This window comes from Erinaceus europaeus, chromosome 12 (genome assembly GCF_950295315.1).
Source record: "Erinaceus europaeus chromosome 12, mEriEur2.1, whole genome shotgun sequence".
NCBI classification, from domain to species: domain Eukaryota; kingdom Metazoa; phylum Chordata; class Mammalia; order Eulipotyphla; family Erinaceidae; genus Erinaceus; species Erinaceus europaeus.
Window position 1 is genome coordinate 92,693,142 of NC_080173.1, and position 17,496 is coordinate 92,710,637.

Below are 17,496 nucleotides of genomic sequence, written 5' to 3' on the forward strand. Positions count from 1 at the left end.
TAGCTGAATACTTTGCTATCTGAGGGAGAGCTCCTGGTGACTTTCTTGACAACAGCTCTGTGCCTGGGGCTTTCCTTTCCTAACCCTTTCTTGGCTTCCTGCTTAGCCACATGCAGAATCTCTGCTTTGGGGTTTAAGCATTGCCCATTTGACTGATAGATTCTCTATTTATTTTTTAAAAGCTTTTTCAGAATTATTATTAATTATTATTATTATTATTATTTTACCACAGCACTGTTCAGCTCCGGTTTATGGCGGTGTGGGGGGATTGAACCTGGGACTTTGGAGCATAACCATTATGCTATCTACTCCAGCCCAACTTTTCCCTGTTTATTATCTTCATTTATTTATTAGATAGAGACAGCCAGAAATTGAAAAGGAAGGAGGGAGATAGAGAGGGAGAGAGACAGAGAGACACCTGCAGCCCTGCTTCACCATTTATAAAGATTTCCCCCTGCACGTGGGGAACGGAGGCTCGAACCCAGGTCCCTGCTCATTGTAATATGTGTGTTCAATCAGGTGTGCCACCACTGATGGTGAATGTTCCATTCTCAATATCAAGTTTTGGTCCTCTTATTCTCCAAGGTACTTACTATTTTGTCTGTTTTTCTGCTTTTCTGTTCAGGTTTTTTTTCATTAAATTTAAAATGTTCATTAAATTAAATGTATCCTTGCATTTATTTTATTCCCCAAGACACACCTTTGTTGAGGGTCTTTTTCAGGCCCTCCACTATTTTTGTTTACCCCGAATAGCAAACTATTCGCTCTGTTCTTATAACAAAAGGTGAAATTAAACGCAACAATATGTTTTTTATAGCCTAATAGCTTGAAAAATAATCAATCACTTAAATCATCATATAAAATTAGTAGGGAGTGATTTTTATACTCATTTTTTAAACTTAGTCTTTGAAATCTTAGAGTACATTTTAGTTCAACACAGAACCAATGTAAAAATTGTTAAAGAGATTTATTTTCTTTCCTAACCAGTCTCCAGGACCTGCTGTGTACTTATTCTTATGTCACACTTTCTCATCAACTTGTTTCCCCCAACATTGCTTTGATTAAAAAAATACTTAATGGTGGTCCAGGAGGTGGCGCAGTGATAAAGCTTTGGACCCTCAAGCATGAGGTCCTGAGTTCGATCGTTGGCAGCACATGTGCCAGAGTGATGTCTGGTTCTTTCTCTCGCCTCCTATCTTTCTCATAAATAAATAAAAAATCTTTAAAAAAATACATAATGATCAGCAAAAATAAAACTACAACAGGAATAAAACAACAACAAGGGCAACAAAAGGGAATAAATAAATAAATATTAAAATATTTAATCTAAGACTTCCTAGTAAGAGGGGCTTACCCTAGAATATCTCCAGACAAATTGAGTATCTCTTCTCTTTTCCTTTTTTTTTCTTCTCTCTCTCTCTCTCTCTCTGGTTTTTTTTTTTTTTTTTTTTTTTGCCTCCAGTGTTATCACTGGGGCTTGGTGGACTACACTACAAGTCCATTGCTCCTGGAGGCCGTTCCCCCCCACCCCCTTGAATTTTTGGATAGGTCAGAGGGAAATTGAGAGGAGGGGAACATAGAGAAGAAGAGAGAAAGATAGACATCTGCAGACTTGTTTCACCGCTTGTGAAGTGGCCTACCTGCAGGTGGCGAGCAGGAGGCTCAAACCAGGATTCTTGTGCGGGTCCTTGTACTTCATACTATGTGTGCTTAACCCAGTGCATGACTGCCTGGTCACTCACTTTCTTTTTCATAAAGAAAAATTCATTTACTTATTTACTTACTTTACTAGGATCCAAATCACAGCTCACTGAACAATGTGAACCGCTGAACCAACTTTTTATTCTTTTCTTTTTTACCAGAACACTACTCAGCTTTGGTTTATGGTGGTGCAGGGGATTGAACCAGGGCCTTCAGAGCCTCAGGCATGAGAATCTCTTTGCATAACCATTATGCTATCTACCCCTACCCTGAACCAACATTTTGGTTTTTTTTGCATTTGCCTTTAAAAAAAAAACAGTCAGAAATGAAATAATCTCAAAGGCTCTGGGACTCAGAATTGAGGTTAGAAAAAAAATGAAAAGGCCTATAACTTGGGGTGGGAGGAGTGCTCTCTTAAACATTAGCCCTGTGACAATGCCAATATACTTCTAAGAGTGTCTTGGGGGATTGTTATGAAAACTAACCCCAGTGGTTTGTGTGTGAGCCTAGAAAGGTCCACTCTGGCTCAGCCCAGGTCAAGTTATCTGAGGATTAGTGTTTACTAATCTTTCAGCATCATCCTTAAACACAGGGGAAAATATTTCCAGACTCAGTTCCTCTCTTAATAATCCAATTTGGATCAAGTGAGCAAATCTTCCTTCGAAGCCTTCCTTGACCTCTTACTACTCAACTCATGTGGGGGCCTCAGGTAATGAGTTCCAGACTGCATGAAGTGACTGTGTTATTAAAGGTGTTCCTTCCATCTACTTTGGGTTAGCTGTGCCTTTTGGCCCCTGGGGGCTCTCCTCAGATAGTCATCCAGCTTTACTTCTCTACTCTTGGAAAAGTCCTTTTTCTCTTTACGTCCGAACTGGAGTAGTTATCAGAGCTGATGTTTTAATCCAGAGTGAGGAATTCTCACATCCCAAGACCCTGTCATTTCTTTCGATCAAATATTAATGATTTACTTATTGGCTTATAATCTTAAAAAAATCTTGTGACTGTAAATTTAGACCTTTATAAATTATAGGTCTTATAACTAGTGCCATTACAATTAATCAAAATGACTTCATCATTCCTATCCCTATCACTCCAGTCTAACTCCTACATTCTTTACAAAGAGTATAACAGTTGTTTTTTGTGTATGTGCGTGTGTGTGTGTGTGTGTGTGTGTGTGTGTGTGTGTTTTGCCTCTAGGGTTAACGCTGGGGCTTGGTACCTGCACCACAAATCTACTGCTCCTGGAGGCTACCTTTTTCCTTTTTTTGTTGCCCTTGTTGTTTTATCATTGTTGTGGTAACTATTATTGTTGTTGTTATTGATGTCATTGTTGCTGGATAGGACAGAGAGTAATGGAGAAAGGACGGGAAGACAGAGAAGGGGAAGAGAAAGATAGACACCTGCAGACCTGCTTCACCACCTGTGAAGCTACCACCCTGCAGGTGGCGAGCTGGGTCTCCAACCAGGATCCTTACTCCAGTCCTTGCGCTTTGTGCCATGTGTGCTTAACCCACTGCACTACTGACTGACCCTCTGTGTGTGTGTGTGTGTGTATGTGTGTGTGTGTGTGTGTGTGTGTGTGTGTGTGTGTGTGTGTGTGTGTGTGCTATCCCCTTCTCTTTCTGTTTCCCAAGTTCCACTTGTAAGAGAGATCATTCAGTATTAATCTTCCTCTTATTTGGGCTTGTCTCACTTAACATGATTATTTCAAATTCTGTCTAAGATGATGTCATCATTGTTAATAGCTGAGTAGTATTCCGTTGTGTCTATGTACCACCTTTCTTACCTACTAATCTGTCCTGGGGCATGTGGGTTGTGCATAGTAAAATAGGACTGGATGTGGTGTATCACACAAAAGTGAAGGACCCTGGGAAAGTGGAGGAAGGAGAATGAAGGAGAAGGTGCTGTCCGGAGAGCTTTGGGGTCTTGATACATGATGATGAAAGGGATCCAAGCTGGGGCTGAGAGTGTTCTACAAACACCTATCACAGACAGATGAGAAATAGTACTCCTGTCCATAACTATTCTCTCATCCATTATCCAGCCAATAAAAGAAGTGGGAGGGGGATTATTTTTGCTGTGTTTTTGCCATTTCATTTGCTATGGTTATTTTTTTATATTCCGCTGTGTGTGGAGATATTTGGTGATGTCTTTAACTTCCTTAATTTATTTATTTGGCATCCCCACCTCAAGTTTCATTCATGTTGTTGTAAAGGTCACAGATTTATCATTCTACACAGCTGTATTGTGTTCCATTGTGTATACATACATCCTGTAGTTTATCCACCATTCTTCAGTGGATACGTACGCTCCTTCCTGTTTTAGCTGTGTGACTATGAGTTTTTTTTTCTTTTCCAGTGAAACTTAGATGTACATTGTGAAATGAAGGTGGATTCTACATATTGCTTACTTAAGCCCATGACAAAGAATGGGGGGTCTTTGCAATAGGGTACAGTTAATTTTTTTAGTTTTTATTAGTGATTTAATAATGACTAACAAGATTATAAGGTAAAATAGATACAATTCCATACAGTTCCTAACACAAGAGTTCCAAGACCCATTCCTTCCATTGGAAGCTTTCGTATTCTTTATCCCTCTGGGAACATGGACCCAGAATCATTATGGGGTGCAGAAGGTGGAATGTCTGGCTTCTGTAATTACTTCCCTGCAGAACATGGATGTTGACAGGTCGATCCATACCCCTAGCCTGTTTCTATCTTTCCTTAGTGGGGTAGGGCTCTGGGGAGGTCGTCTGCAGGTGGGGAGCTGCGGGGCGCGAACTGGGATCCTTGCGCTGGTCTTTGTGCATGCTTCTACTATGTGTCTTAACCTGGTGGGCTACTACCAGGCCTCCCACCTCCCTTTGTCTTGGTTTATGCTTTCATACTGCTTTAAAAGATTGCTGAGAAAATAACACATGGAGGTCTATTTTTGGAATCCTTGCATTCTAGAAAATGTCTGTTTTTTTTTTTTCTTTCACACATGACTAATACTTTGGTTGAAGGAAAAAATTTTAGAGCTGAAACAATTTTCCCTTATAAACTTCAAAGCATTGCTTTGCTTTGTCGAACCCTATGCCCTCCTGCCATCCGTTAACTTTCATCCTCATTATTTTTTTCTCTTGCTGTGTGTCATTCTTCATTCATCACGCAAGGAATGTGCTGAATCTTTTTGTCCCCCAATACTCTACCACTAGAAAATTTTCTTTCTCCCCTTTTAAAAAAAATTAAAATAGATTTTTATTTATTTATTGGATAGGGACAGCCAGAAATCAAGAGGGAAGGGGGAGATAGAGAGGAAGAGAGACAGAAAGACATCTGCAGCACTGCTTCACCAATAGCAAAGCTTTCCCCAGCAGGTGGGGACCAGGTTTGAACTTCGATCCTTGGGCTTTGTGACATGTGTGGTCAACCATGCACAGCATTACCTGGCCTTCCTTCCTTCCTTCCTTCCTCTCTCCTTTCCTTCATTTCTTTCTTTCTTTCTTCCTTCCTCTCTTTCCTTCCTTTCTTTTTGTAATTATATCCTGATTAATTCTTATGTTCATTGTTATCCTCAAGTTCCTTATTATAAAATATTGAATTTTTGAATCAAGCCTCCAGGTTTAAACATTTTCTCTTATTACACAATTATTTTATTATTTGAGTCTTTATATGATTCTTTATTTTGCTTCATTAAAAAAATTATCTTTAATCGAGAGGGAAGGAGGAGAGAGACAGAGAGACACCTGCAGCCCTGCTTCACCACTCGCAAAGCTTACCCCCCTGCAGGTGGGGGCCAGGGACTTGAACCCGGGTCCTTTCGCACTATAACATGTAGCCCAACCAGGTGCACCACCACCTGGCCCCATTTTGCTTCATTTTATGAGAGGTTGTCTCTATGTACGTGCTCTTCTAACCTCTTTTTTGAATTTTAATACTTTTTGATACTTAGGTTCACTTTTTTTTTTCATATTTTCTTGTTCTCTGACTTCTTGTTTTATCTCTAGTTCTTGTGTCACGGAAGAAATCTTACCTGCATGATGGTGTGGGGTTGGAGGGGAGCCCCAAATATTGTGAGCAGCTGTTGGCCCAAGGCCAACTGTTCCTTGTTTCATGTGGATATTTGGGTATTTCCACCTGTGTCCACGAGGTGATAACTATAAAAAGGTGGGACGAGAAGTGATCGAGGTTGCAGACTTTCCCCTTGCTTGGAAGGGTGTCAGCGGCCAAAGCTTAAGCTTCCCAATAGAGGCTCTTGCTATTGCCTGTGATTCTGGTCTTTTTTGCGTGAGATTGGGACTCGAACTTCTGGGCATAACAATGGAAGGCAGGGTAAGGCTGTGTACATGCAGGATTATATCGAAGGTCCCTCCTCACACCACCCCTACAGGAGATAGTGATCTAGTCACAGAGAAGCGGGATGCATTGGATCCTTCCCGTGGTGCATCCCGTGAGTACCCACCCATTCATTGGGGAAACTGACGATCCTTCCTAGCCGACTGAATCCACATGGATCCCAGTCACTTTCAAAGCCATTAACTGGCTCCGGAAGAAGGGCAAACGCTAGAAGAAGAAGAAGAAGAGAAGCTAAACCATGAAAATTCCTGAAACAAGGATTCCAGGCTCATCACAGGAAGCACACGTGGGGGGGGGGGGGGGGTCGGGCGGTGGCGCAGTGGGTTGAGCCCACGTGGCTCAAGGCGCAAGGACCAGCGTAGGGATCCTGGTTGGAGCCCCCAGCTCCCCGGTGGGGAGTCGCTTCACGGCGGTGAGGCGGGTCTGCAGGTGTCTATCTTTCTCTCCCCATCTCTGTCTTCCCCTCCTTTCTCCATTTCTCTCTGTCCTGTCCAACAACGAACAACGGGGAGGCTACAGTAACAAGGCAACAAAAAGGGGGGAAGAATGGCCTCCAGGAGTGGTGGATTCGTGGTGAAGGCACCTAGCCCAGCAATAACCCTGGAGGAAAAAAAAAAAAAAGCACACAGGTTAAGGAGGAGCCAGGAACAATGAGACTGAATCAAATTTGCATATTAACCATTAAGACCTTCAGTTCTGATTCCTAGAAAGCAAAAGAGCCAAGTATTTTCCAACAGAGAGAAGATTCTTCTCTGGAGAGGCTGAACAGCCTCAGAGAACAATAGCCTACATTATCCTATACTTGAATAGTTAAAGATCAGGATTATCAATTTATAGCCCAGCTATGACACCCACCAGTAAAACTCACAACCGCATCATCCCCCCCCCCCCATCAAAATTCTAGTTGCTCCGCAAAAATTAAGATCACTGAACTCTGAGGCAGGTTACTAATATTAAAAATAAAAGTCAATACAAGAAATAATGTTTGGAAACAAAAGTTATAGAGAAACAGAGACAACACAGATCAGAAAGCTCTAGTCTTTTTTTTTTAAAGAGCATCCTTTTATGCTTATTGGTTTTGTTATTTTTTTATTTGTTATTTATTTTTATTGCCACCAGGGTTATCACTGGGGCCTAGCGTCTGCAGAATTCCACTTCTCTCAGTGTTCTTTTTTTTTTTTTACCCTTTTATTTGATAGGACAAGGAGAAATGAAGAGGAGAGAAGGAGATAGAAAGGGAGAGAGAAAGGAAAACACCTGCAGCACTGCTTCACCACTTGTGAAGTCTTTCACCCTGCAGGTGGGGATAGGTTTACATTTGAAAAAAAAAAAAGACAGCTCTTCCATTGAATGAGAGTTATAGAGGAAGGGACAATAAACATGTAACTTCAATGTGCCATGTTTCTCTGTAGATATATGAGCAGAACTGTGGGGGATGATCAGAAATGTGTAAAGAAGATCGACTTGTAGGTGGTTTGTTAGAAATGTTCTAAGAAGAGTGACTACAGCCATGGAGGACAGCCCAGAAGTTTCCAAAGAATTCTGATGACAGGCGGTGAGTGACTGGTGAATGATTGCTAGTGGGTGTAATGCTTTATCTGGAAGCTTAAAAGTAAAAGGAAGTAGTAGATTTAAAAAGGCAACTGACATCCTGCTAGGTAGATGAATTCTATACTTAGCTCTTTTTTTTTTTTCTCTCTCTCTGTATGATATTTAATAGATACCATATTGACATATTTGGCTCAATCTTGTCTCCCTTTTTATGCCTTTTATTTCTCTTGGGGCAATAAAATGTAAACTCAGTTATGTTTGATAGTACTGTTTTTCAGTGCTAATCTGTATAAGGACCACATCTTCAAAATGCAGATTCTGATTTACAAGTGTGAGATCCTGCGTTTCCAGCAGCAACCAAATCATGCTGATGCCTCTGATTCTAGAAGGTTCTAGAAAAAGGTCTGGAGACTTAGTAAGTCCCAAGCAGGAAGGATATTGTACTCCAGCAACACATTCTAGCCCTGACCCTTCACCTCACTTTGCTTTTCTTTTTGTCCTTTCCCAATGAGTCATGTCCAACTAGGCACTTCAGAATCCCTCAACCTTCCTATCCACCTTGCTGAGAAAATTCAGTTAGGCGGGTGCTCAAGAAACACAAAAGGATATTAGTAGTAAACCAACTAACCTGATAGAGCAGACCTGCCAGGCATCCTCAGTATCCTGGGGTAGCTTTTATTCTTCATATTACATCTAAAGATGGTTTTGTTAAAGTTTTACATCCAGGAATCTAGGCAAATGGGTAGGAAGAGTGAACCTTCTATGACAACTTACATCCCAACATTCATAAACTGAGTAGTCTATATGAGATTTCTCTTGACACAGTAAGCTAGCAGTATTTGATCACTGAAAAGAACAAAACCAAAGGAGTTTTCTTGCTTTGTGTAAAGAGAGAATTAAGTCAAAGTGGCCTAGCCTGAATTTTCAGGGTGAATATTTATTGTTTTCATTTGCCCAATTTAATTCCATTTCTTACTCGGTAGGGAGTTCATGTGTCTGATTTGGTTTTGTGAAAAAGGAAGAGATGGGAGTTGGGGGTAGTGCAGCAGGTTAAGCGCATGTGGTGCAAAGTGCAAGAATTTGTGGAAAGATCCCGGTTCGAGCCCCCGGCTCTCCACCTGCAGGGGCATTGCTTCACAGGCGGTGAAGCAGGTCTGCAGGTGTCTATCTTTCTCTCCCCTTCTCTATCTTCCCCTCCTTTCTCCATTTCTCTCTGTCCTATCCAACAACAACAATATCAGTAGCAACAATAATAACTACAACAATAAAACAACAAGGACGACAGAAGGGAATAAATAAACAAACACAAAAAATTTTTATTAAAAAAGGAAGAGAAGTGAAAAAAACTTACCCTTAAATGATCCAGGAGGTGGCACAGTAGATAAAGCATTGGATTATCAACCATGAGGTCCTGAGTTCAATCCTTGGCAGCACATGTACTAGAGTGAAGTCTGGTTCTTCCTCTCTCTCCACCTGTCTTTCTCAGTAATAAAGAATTAAATTAAATCTTTTAAAAAAGAACCTTACTCTAAATATCTTACTTTCGCTTGTCTGCAATTAATGTAGCCAGATTTTCTTTAATGAATTTTCCCCCTTATGAAATGAGTTTGACATGAATTTGAGAGTTTTGACATTATCCTGAATCAGATCAGGGCAGATTTCTTCTTCTCTTTTCTTTTTTTTTTTCCTTCTTCTTTTTTTTTTTTTATGTTACAGTTTGAGAGCATATCATGCTTCTTTTTACTAGGGGAATGCCTGTGACTTCCTGGATTTTTGCCTTGTTCTTGTCAACAACATCACTAGTGTTACTTCATGGATAGTGTCTTATTCTTAAAAGCGAATCAAAATAATGAGATCTCAGTTTGGTTTCATATCATGTCTAACCTCCTGCCAAAAACAAATACCATTAAATAGGGATATTTGATCACATCAACATAAACAACATGTGTACATTTCAAAGAGTTCACCATTTGGGAATTCAAATGAATCTCTAATGTTTGCTCTGGGTTATACAACTCTACCTCTAATGACTTATTCCACAGAGGTTAGGAGAAAGAGACTCAGAGTGAGGAAAGGGATGCATAATCACTGGCTGGTAGGTTTGCTCACTATTCTCTGGTACAATATTAACATTCCTTTATGTTTCTTGAGCATTTGTCCGGCTATGTTTTCTCAGCAGGGTGGATGGGAAGGCTAAGAGGATCTTGAAGTGCCTGGGTGGACATAGAAGTTGGAAGCTGTTATACATAGGAACATTGGCTTGACTCGGTGGCTAATGAATGAAAGCTCACGAAGAGTAATGCTGTTTCAGAGGAATTTCCTTCATGATTGGCACAGTTCATTAAGAAAAGAAACAAAACTGGAGATCTCCCTGAGAGAGACTGGCGGGCGTGGGAGGATCATGGAGTGTGTGTGAGTGGCGGGGCTGTGGTTCAGAGGAATATGGCTTTCACACAATTTGGTGTTTTGAAGGAAGACAGAGCTTGGACATAGCTGAATAATTTTGGCTAATTGAGATTTTCATGGGTCAAAGACCAGAGGTCTTTGCTGCTGTTAGGGCAGGATGGTATCCGTTCTGGATCTGTGTGTGAATAGAGACCTATGTGTGTCTCAGGACATTGGGAAGTGGTGCTTTCTCGACAAAGAACAGCTTTCAAGGGAGGTGTTTCTCCACCCTTATCCCAGCTGCTGGCATTTAATAGAGAGCCTGATGGTCTCAAATTTACCCAGGTGGAGTAATAGCTAATATGTCTTTATCGCCCTTCTTTGTGAACTAATGAGGCGTCTCTATTCCCTCCTCTACTCCTGTGCTTCAGAGATATAGAAAGGTCCTTAAAGTCGGTGGGTGGGATATAAGAAGGCAACTTTTTACTTAAAGTATAGAAAATATGGATTTCTGTCAGTAATAGAAAAAATTTACTGCTTTATTCTCTTTAAAGCCAATCATACTCTCATGAAGGGAAGGGTAGACACTTTCACAGACCCTTTTTAACTTAGCGAACAGAGCCACACTAGTTGTTACCTATATATAATTATATTGTGTTTGTAGAATTTATTGTCATGCTGTGGAAGTTTGTGTTTTTAATCTTCCTTTTTCCTTTAGTATTTTGTTATATTTTTAATATTATTTTTTTTGGTTTTCTGTGAGAGAGAGGTTAAAAAAAAAGGTTTGGTTTACATTCATATTCTTTAGAGTGTTTTTTTTTTTCCTTGAGCTAGGGCTAAGGTACCAGTGGGGCTAGTACCAGACCGTGTGACATCTCCGTGCATCCCTTCTGCTAGAGGAGATAACATCTGTACCGTAACTGGTGCTGGAGGAGTTGGATTTCAACTACTGCTTGCTACTATGGCCAGATACCCTTGTCCAGGGCATGTGTCACATAGCTGTGTGTAACAGACCTGGGTGCTCCATTTGAAATGGCACCAAAATAGACAGAGGTTCCTAAATATGTGGACCAGGTAATTCCATGAGTTCCCCCTTGGTTTCCATGAGCAGAACCCTTTCTACACTTCACTGTCCCCCTTGAATTCCAGTCACCTCGGTGGACAACTGTGGAGACTCAGGTCCATTCCCTTCAAGGAGTCATGCCCCCCACTTTTTTTCCCTCTCTTGGAGAGAATGCAAATAATTCTTTCTCATGAGGATACGAGGGCATCCCCTGGGGCTTTCTCTTTGTCCTCTTTTCAGACATCTACTGCAATCTCATCATGAAATTTAGTCTTTATAAAGGACAGGCAGAATCACAGCCCTAGATTTTTCACCTTTAATCATGCCCAAGGAAAGAAAAACATGTAGGCTAGATCCAAGTAGGAATGAGGAAAACTTGTGAATGTGAACTAGTGTATTTCAGTAAACTATCCTGCTTTAGTTATGCCAAACACTAAATAATGATAGGGACTCTTGTTTCTTCTCTAGACAGATAAACAGACAGACTTCTGAATGTCTCTGATAATAATACTGACTTTAAAGAACATTTTATAAGTGGTCACAGCTATTCTGGGAAAGTGGGAAAAGTTCCTGTCACTGGTGATAGTATATATATATTTTTAACAAACTTACTAATGTACCCTACTTAAAAAAATTCTCACAGTAGATCAGGACAACTGCAATTGTTCGAAGAACCATTTTGGTTCCCTTTTTTCGAAACAGAGACCCCTGCCCCCCAACTCTTCATCTGCACTACTCCAGCCTTTAGGGTCATGATTAGTCAACAACTTGTTTGGCTTTATATGTTAACTCTTTTTTCAGCCACCAGGTTCCAGATGCTAGCATGATGCCAACCAGACTTCCCTGGACAGACAACCCCACCAATGTGTCCTAGAGCTCCGATTCCCTAGAATCCTGTCCCACTAGGGAAAGAGAGAGTCAGGCTGGGAGTATGGATCAATCTGTCAATGCCCATGCTCAGTGGGGAAGCAATTACAGAAGCCAGACCTTCAACCTTCTGCAGCCCACAATGACCTTGGGTCCATACTCCCAGAGGGTTAGAGAATAGGAAATCTATCGGGAGGGGATGGGATACGAAGTTCTGGTGGTGGAAATTGCGTGGAGTTCTACCCCTCTTATCCTATGGTTTTGGCAATGTTTTCTTTTTATAAATAAAATAAAAGAGAGAGGAAACAACCAAAACTGGCCAATGGATCAAATGACCTTGTGGCATTGTTAGCCTCTGAAATGGATGTTAATCAGGAGCTGTTTGTCTGCCATAAGACACAGTGAAGTGGACACATCATGAAAATACTATCAGGCTGAAATGTGGCTGTGATTGCACATATGTTCATAGGTAGATTAGAGTCCATTTAGGGTCATTAAAATATTAGTTCGCTCTGGAAAATGAATTCGGCTCTCTCCAAATTTCAGGTCCACCAGGTTAATTTTCAGTAGGTAAATGAAAATGCTCACATTGGCACAGAGCCTCGCTGGCTCTCACGCAGAAACTCCGTGACTTTGATACTGAAAAATGCACATCTGGAATGAAATCAGACCTCACCCTTTCCAAGCTCCTGCTCCTTGATTTTTAATTATTATGACTTGGATGTGACTCAGGGTAAAGGCTTTATTTTTAGCAGGGATCAGAACTGCTCTTGGTGAATAAATCAGGAATGCAGTCTATTTATTTTTTTATTGGAGCATGTGACACAATTTATTTTTCAACTCTTGAAGGAACAGATCTGACACTTAAGAAAGCACATGACAATGCATTTTAGCCTCAGCATACGGAGTAGTTCTGTGCCTCTTATCTGTGGGATACCATATTTTTGTCTCCTGATACTTTAGCAGATTGGACTATTATCTATATCTTGGGTCTGACTGGAGCTAATAAAACCAATCAGACCCAAGACATAGATAATAAAGGGACCCCAGGCTTCATCTGGCTTGATCTTTTTTTTGACAGAGGAAGTTGAGATAGTGTTTTTGACATCCTCTGTCTCTCTCCAAGTATGGGACATATATGTTTCATTTTTGAAACCATTTTATTTGGTGCAAGATAGTGTGTGAAATAACCAAAATCATCACATGAGGAGAACATATTTGTCTTTAATTTTAATTTTTTTGTATTTTAAAAGATTTAATATTAATTTACAAAATTATAAGATAATAGGGGTATCATTCTATAATGTTCCCACTGCTAGAGTTTTGTGTTTTCACCCCTTTCACTGAAGGAGCAGTAGTTCTCCAAAGGTCAGAAATATGGCTTGACTTTATATCTCTATGACTTTATATCTCTAACTCTCTATCTGTGTCTATGTCTGTCTGTCTGTCTATCTATTTTTTGCCCATTTTTCTACATTGCTGCCTTCATTTTCTACCTAAGTCATACCTACATCTATTACTACTTCTGAGTATATTCCCTAAGACTTATCTATCTATCTATCTATCTATCTATCTATCTATCTATCTATCTATCATCTGTCTATCTATCTATATATTTATCTATTTTTTGCCCATTTTTCTACATTGCTGCCTTCATTTTCTACCTAAGTCATGCCTACATCTATTACTATTTCTGAGTATATTCCCTAAGACTTATCTATCTATCTCTATCTATCTATATATCTATCTATCTATCCATCTATCTATCTATCTATCTATCTATCTATCTATCTATCTATCTATTCCAGAGCACTGCTGAGCTCTGGTTTATGGTGATGGCAGAGACTGTACTTGGGACCTTTGGGTACTTGGGTCTCAGGTGTGAAAATCTATTTGCTGGGGGGCTGGATGGTGGTACACCTGGTTGAGCGCACATGTTACAATGTTCAAATACCCAGGTTCAAGGCCCCAGTTCCCATCTGCAAGGGGAAAGCTTCAAAAGTGATGAAGTAGGGCTGCAGACATCTCTCTGTCTCTTTCCCTCTCTGTCTCCCTCTTCCCCTCAATTTATGGCTGTCTCTATCAAATAAAGATAATTAAAAAACATTTACAAAATCTATTTGCATAATTGTTATGCTATCTCCCTAGCCCAAGAGGTACATTCTTGCAGGTGGGGACTGGGAGCTTGAATTTGTGTCCCTTCATAGTATAATGTGTGAGAACCAACCAGGTGTGCCACTGCCTGGTCTAATTTGACTTACGTTTGATAAGTTGTTTTTTTTTTTCAAACTCACTTTGATATCTATTTTAGTGATGTTAACTTCTTGTACTCCTGACATGTCTCCACCAGGAGCTTTGAAATATTACAATTATGTGCTTAAAACCAGCTGAATGGGGGCTGAAGACCTGTGCAAAAGGTTTTTCTGTCTGTGGCACCAAAGGTCCCAGGTTCAGTCCCTACCCTAGCACCATTTTACGTCAGAGCTGAGCAGTGCTCTGGTAAAAAGTAAAATAGGGGTTGGACAGTAGCACAGTGGGCTAAGCGCACATGGTGCAAAGCACAAGGGTCAGCATAAAATTCCGGGTTCAAGTCCCCGGCTCCCCACCTGCAGGGGGGGTTGCTTCACAGGTGGTGAAGCAGGTCTGTAGGTGTCTAGCTTTCTCTCCTCCACTCTCTCTCCCCTCCTCTTTCAATTTCTCTCTGTCCTATCCAACAACAATGGCAGTGATAAAAACAATAATAATAACAACAGCAATGATAAAAATAAGGACAACAAAAGGGAAAAAAACAGCCTCCAGGAACCGTGGATTCGTAATGCAGGCACTGAGCCCCAGCAATAACCCTGGAGGCAAAAAAAAAAAGATAGAATAAATAGATGAAGGGGCCCAGTGGTCATATGTCTGGCAAAGTGCATACCTTACCTTACTGTGCTTAAGGACAGGGTTTTAAGCCTCCGGTTGCCACCTGCTGATGTCTTCCTGTAGTTGGCTTCTGACATATTGCTTATTTCCATCTTAGCCTTAACTGTCTACCTCTTCTTCATCTAATGTTCAGAAGAGGGACCAGGAGAACTAACTGGACATTTTGAGCATGTGGCTGTAATCTTGGTAAACGATACTTGACGGAAAGAAGAATCTATTTGGTTTCACTCATATGAGAATTGAAACACATGAACTTGCGTAAAAAATAAAGAGAGAGAGAGAGAGAAAAAAAAAGAAAAATTAGGGGGGGGAAGGTAGTTAAATAGTTCATGAGATTTTTTTTTTGGTTGTTGGGGTGGGGCAGGAGTGGGGTGGGGTGGGAGGCATAGGACTTTGGTGGTAGGTGTAATGTGAAACAGTTCCCACTGGAGTCTTATAATCCTGTAAACCAACATTCAATCAGTAAGAAAAATGTTAAGAATAGCAAGTTCAGCATGGCTATCCTGTGACTGGAATAGTTTTGGGTGTTGTAGGAAAATATGACAAGAGTGGGCCTGTGACTTTGACAGAAGTCCAGGGAGGATTGATTGGCTTTATAACTGGGAGAATGGGTTAGCCGGTCAAAGAACATTCCAGACCTAAGGAACAGTATTTACTTAATCATCCCTTAAATATCTTTATGTGTCAAACAGTGCATTCAGGTGCAACGATAACACACACACGGTTTCTGTTTTCTTAACATTCAAGAAGGGGAGACAGATAAGAAGTCAAGCGATTCGAGCAATGTGGGACAATCATAACGAAGCTTCGTGTGGCATGCTTTGAATTAGAACTTTGAATGAAAGTCTCTCAGAAGACACTGCCAGAGAGGTATATGATATTTCAGATATCTTGCATTGAGCGATAGTAGATTTTTATGGACTGGCCTAGGAAATAGCAAGCTCCCCCCCATTTTCACCATTCTAATTTTCAAAGGAATGCATTCATTTTTCAATCCCCACTGTGCACTGAATGAAGGGGGGAGGGAGGGGCTTTTTTCAAGAAACTGACTTCTTGTTCAGCTTTGGAGCACAGCACTTTTCAAGTTTTGACACTGCTAAGTTAAATTAGTACCAGATTTTTCTCTTGTTGAGGATGGTTTCCCCCTTGAAAGTCTTTGATCCTTTGGGCATTGATGCTGAGTTCAACTTGTTGTTTAGTGCTATGGATTTGGAAAAAGTCACTCAATTTCTTTGTGTGGATTTCTATCTGTGTGTGCTCTTCTATATAATATGAGTGGAAGTATTCTTCCCCACTCATCTGTAATAACAATGTACCTGCCCCACCTGGAATCTGACCAGAAAACCTTTAGCTACACTCACGTAATAGAACCCTAAAGGGTAATGAATTACCGTTTGGAAGGAAATTAATGAAGTAATAGATGAGAAATGGATTTTTATTCTAGATTTGTCAGCAACTAGGAGAGTGCCCTTTTCTCCCCTGGTGGAGTTTCTCATTTGTAAAGGGGTCACTCATATCTGACCCTCACACTTCCCCCCATTTACAGAGAGGATCACTCACAGAAGGCAATAAGGGAAAAGTCAAAAGGTTGACTCAAACTTGAGATATTTTTCTGGCAATGAACACGTCAGACTGATGTGAGATTCTATGAGAAAGTTTTCAACACCACTTGGTCCCCCTCTGTCAGGAGGACTACAGAATAAGACTGTGAAAGCAGATGTGGGTAAATCCCAAGGTGATGGGGGTGAGACTGCATCTTGTTCTTCCTCTCACTGCTTCTGGCCAATCAGAAGGAAGGTGGATTTCCTGATGGGTCAGTCCCCTCCTCCTGGAAATGCTGATTGCCAAGAGCAGTTAGCTGAGGACCTAGAGGTCCTCACAGTTTGGTGCTCACACCAGTAATTTGAAAAGACACAACCTCAAACCTCACATAGTTACAGAATCTACCTGACTAGGGAGAGATAGAAACAGGCTGGGGATATGGATCAACCTGCCAATGCCCATGTCCAGTAGAGAAGCAATTAAAGAAGTCAGAACTCCCACCTTCTATACCCCCAAAGTAATTTTGATTCATTCTCTAAGTGGGGGAGAAGTGAGAGTGGGGAGATGACTAGAAGACTCTGAACACCAACTCCATCAGGACCAGGAGAGCAAAGAGGGAAAAAAGGGGGGTCATTTGGATATAGTAATAGATGTATGTGTGACTTGGAAAGGAAAAGAAGATGGGACCAGGGGGGGGGGAAGGCCAAATAAATACAGAGACAGAGTGTTGTAACAATAATAACTAACCTATATCTGCAACCTTGGGGAGAATGGAGGGACTGGGGATTCAGAACTCTGGTGATGGGAATTGTGCAGAGTTGCACCCATTATCTCGTGATTTTGTAAATCAACACTAAATCACAAATAAAACAATTATAATAAAAAAGAATCAGGAACCCTAAAGGTGTGGTGCAATGATCAGTGTTCTCACACTAGAGTTGAATAACCTGTGTTGAGAGAGGCACTTTTCTTTCTTTTTAAAAAAATTTATTTATTTACTTATGTATTTTTTTTATTTAAGAAAGAAGACATTAACAAAACCATAGGATAAGAGGGGCACAGTTCCACACAATTCCAACCACCTGATCTCCATATCCCCTCCCCTCCCCTGATAGCTTTCCCATTCTC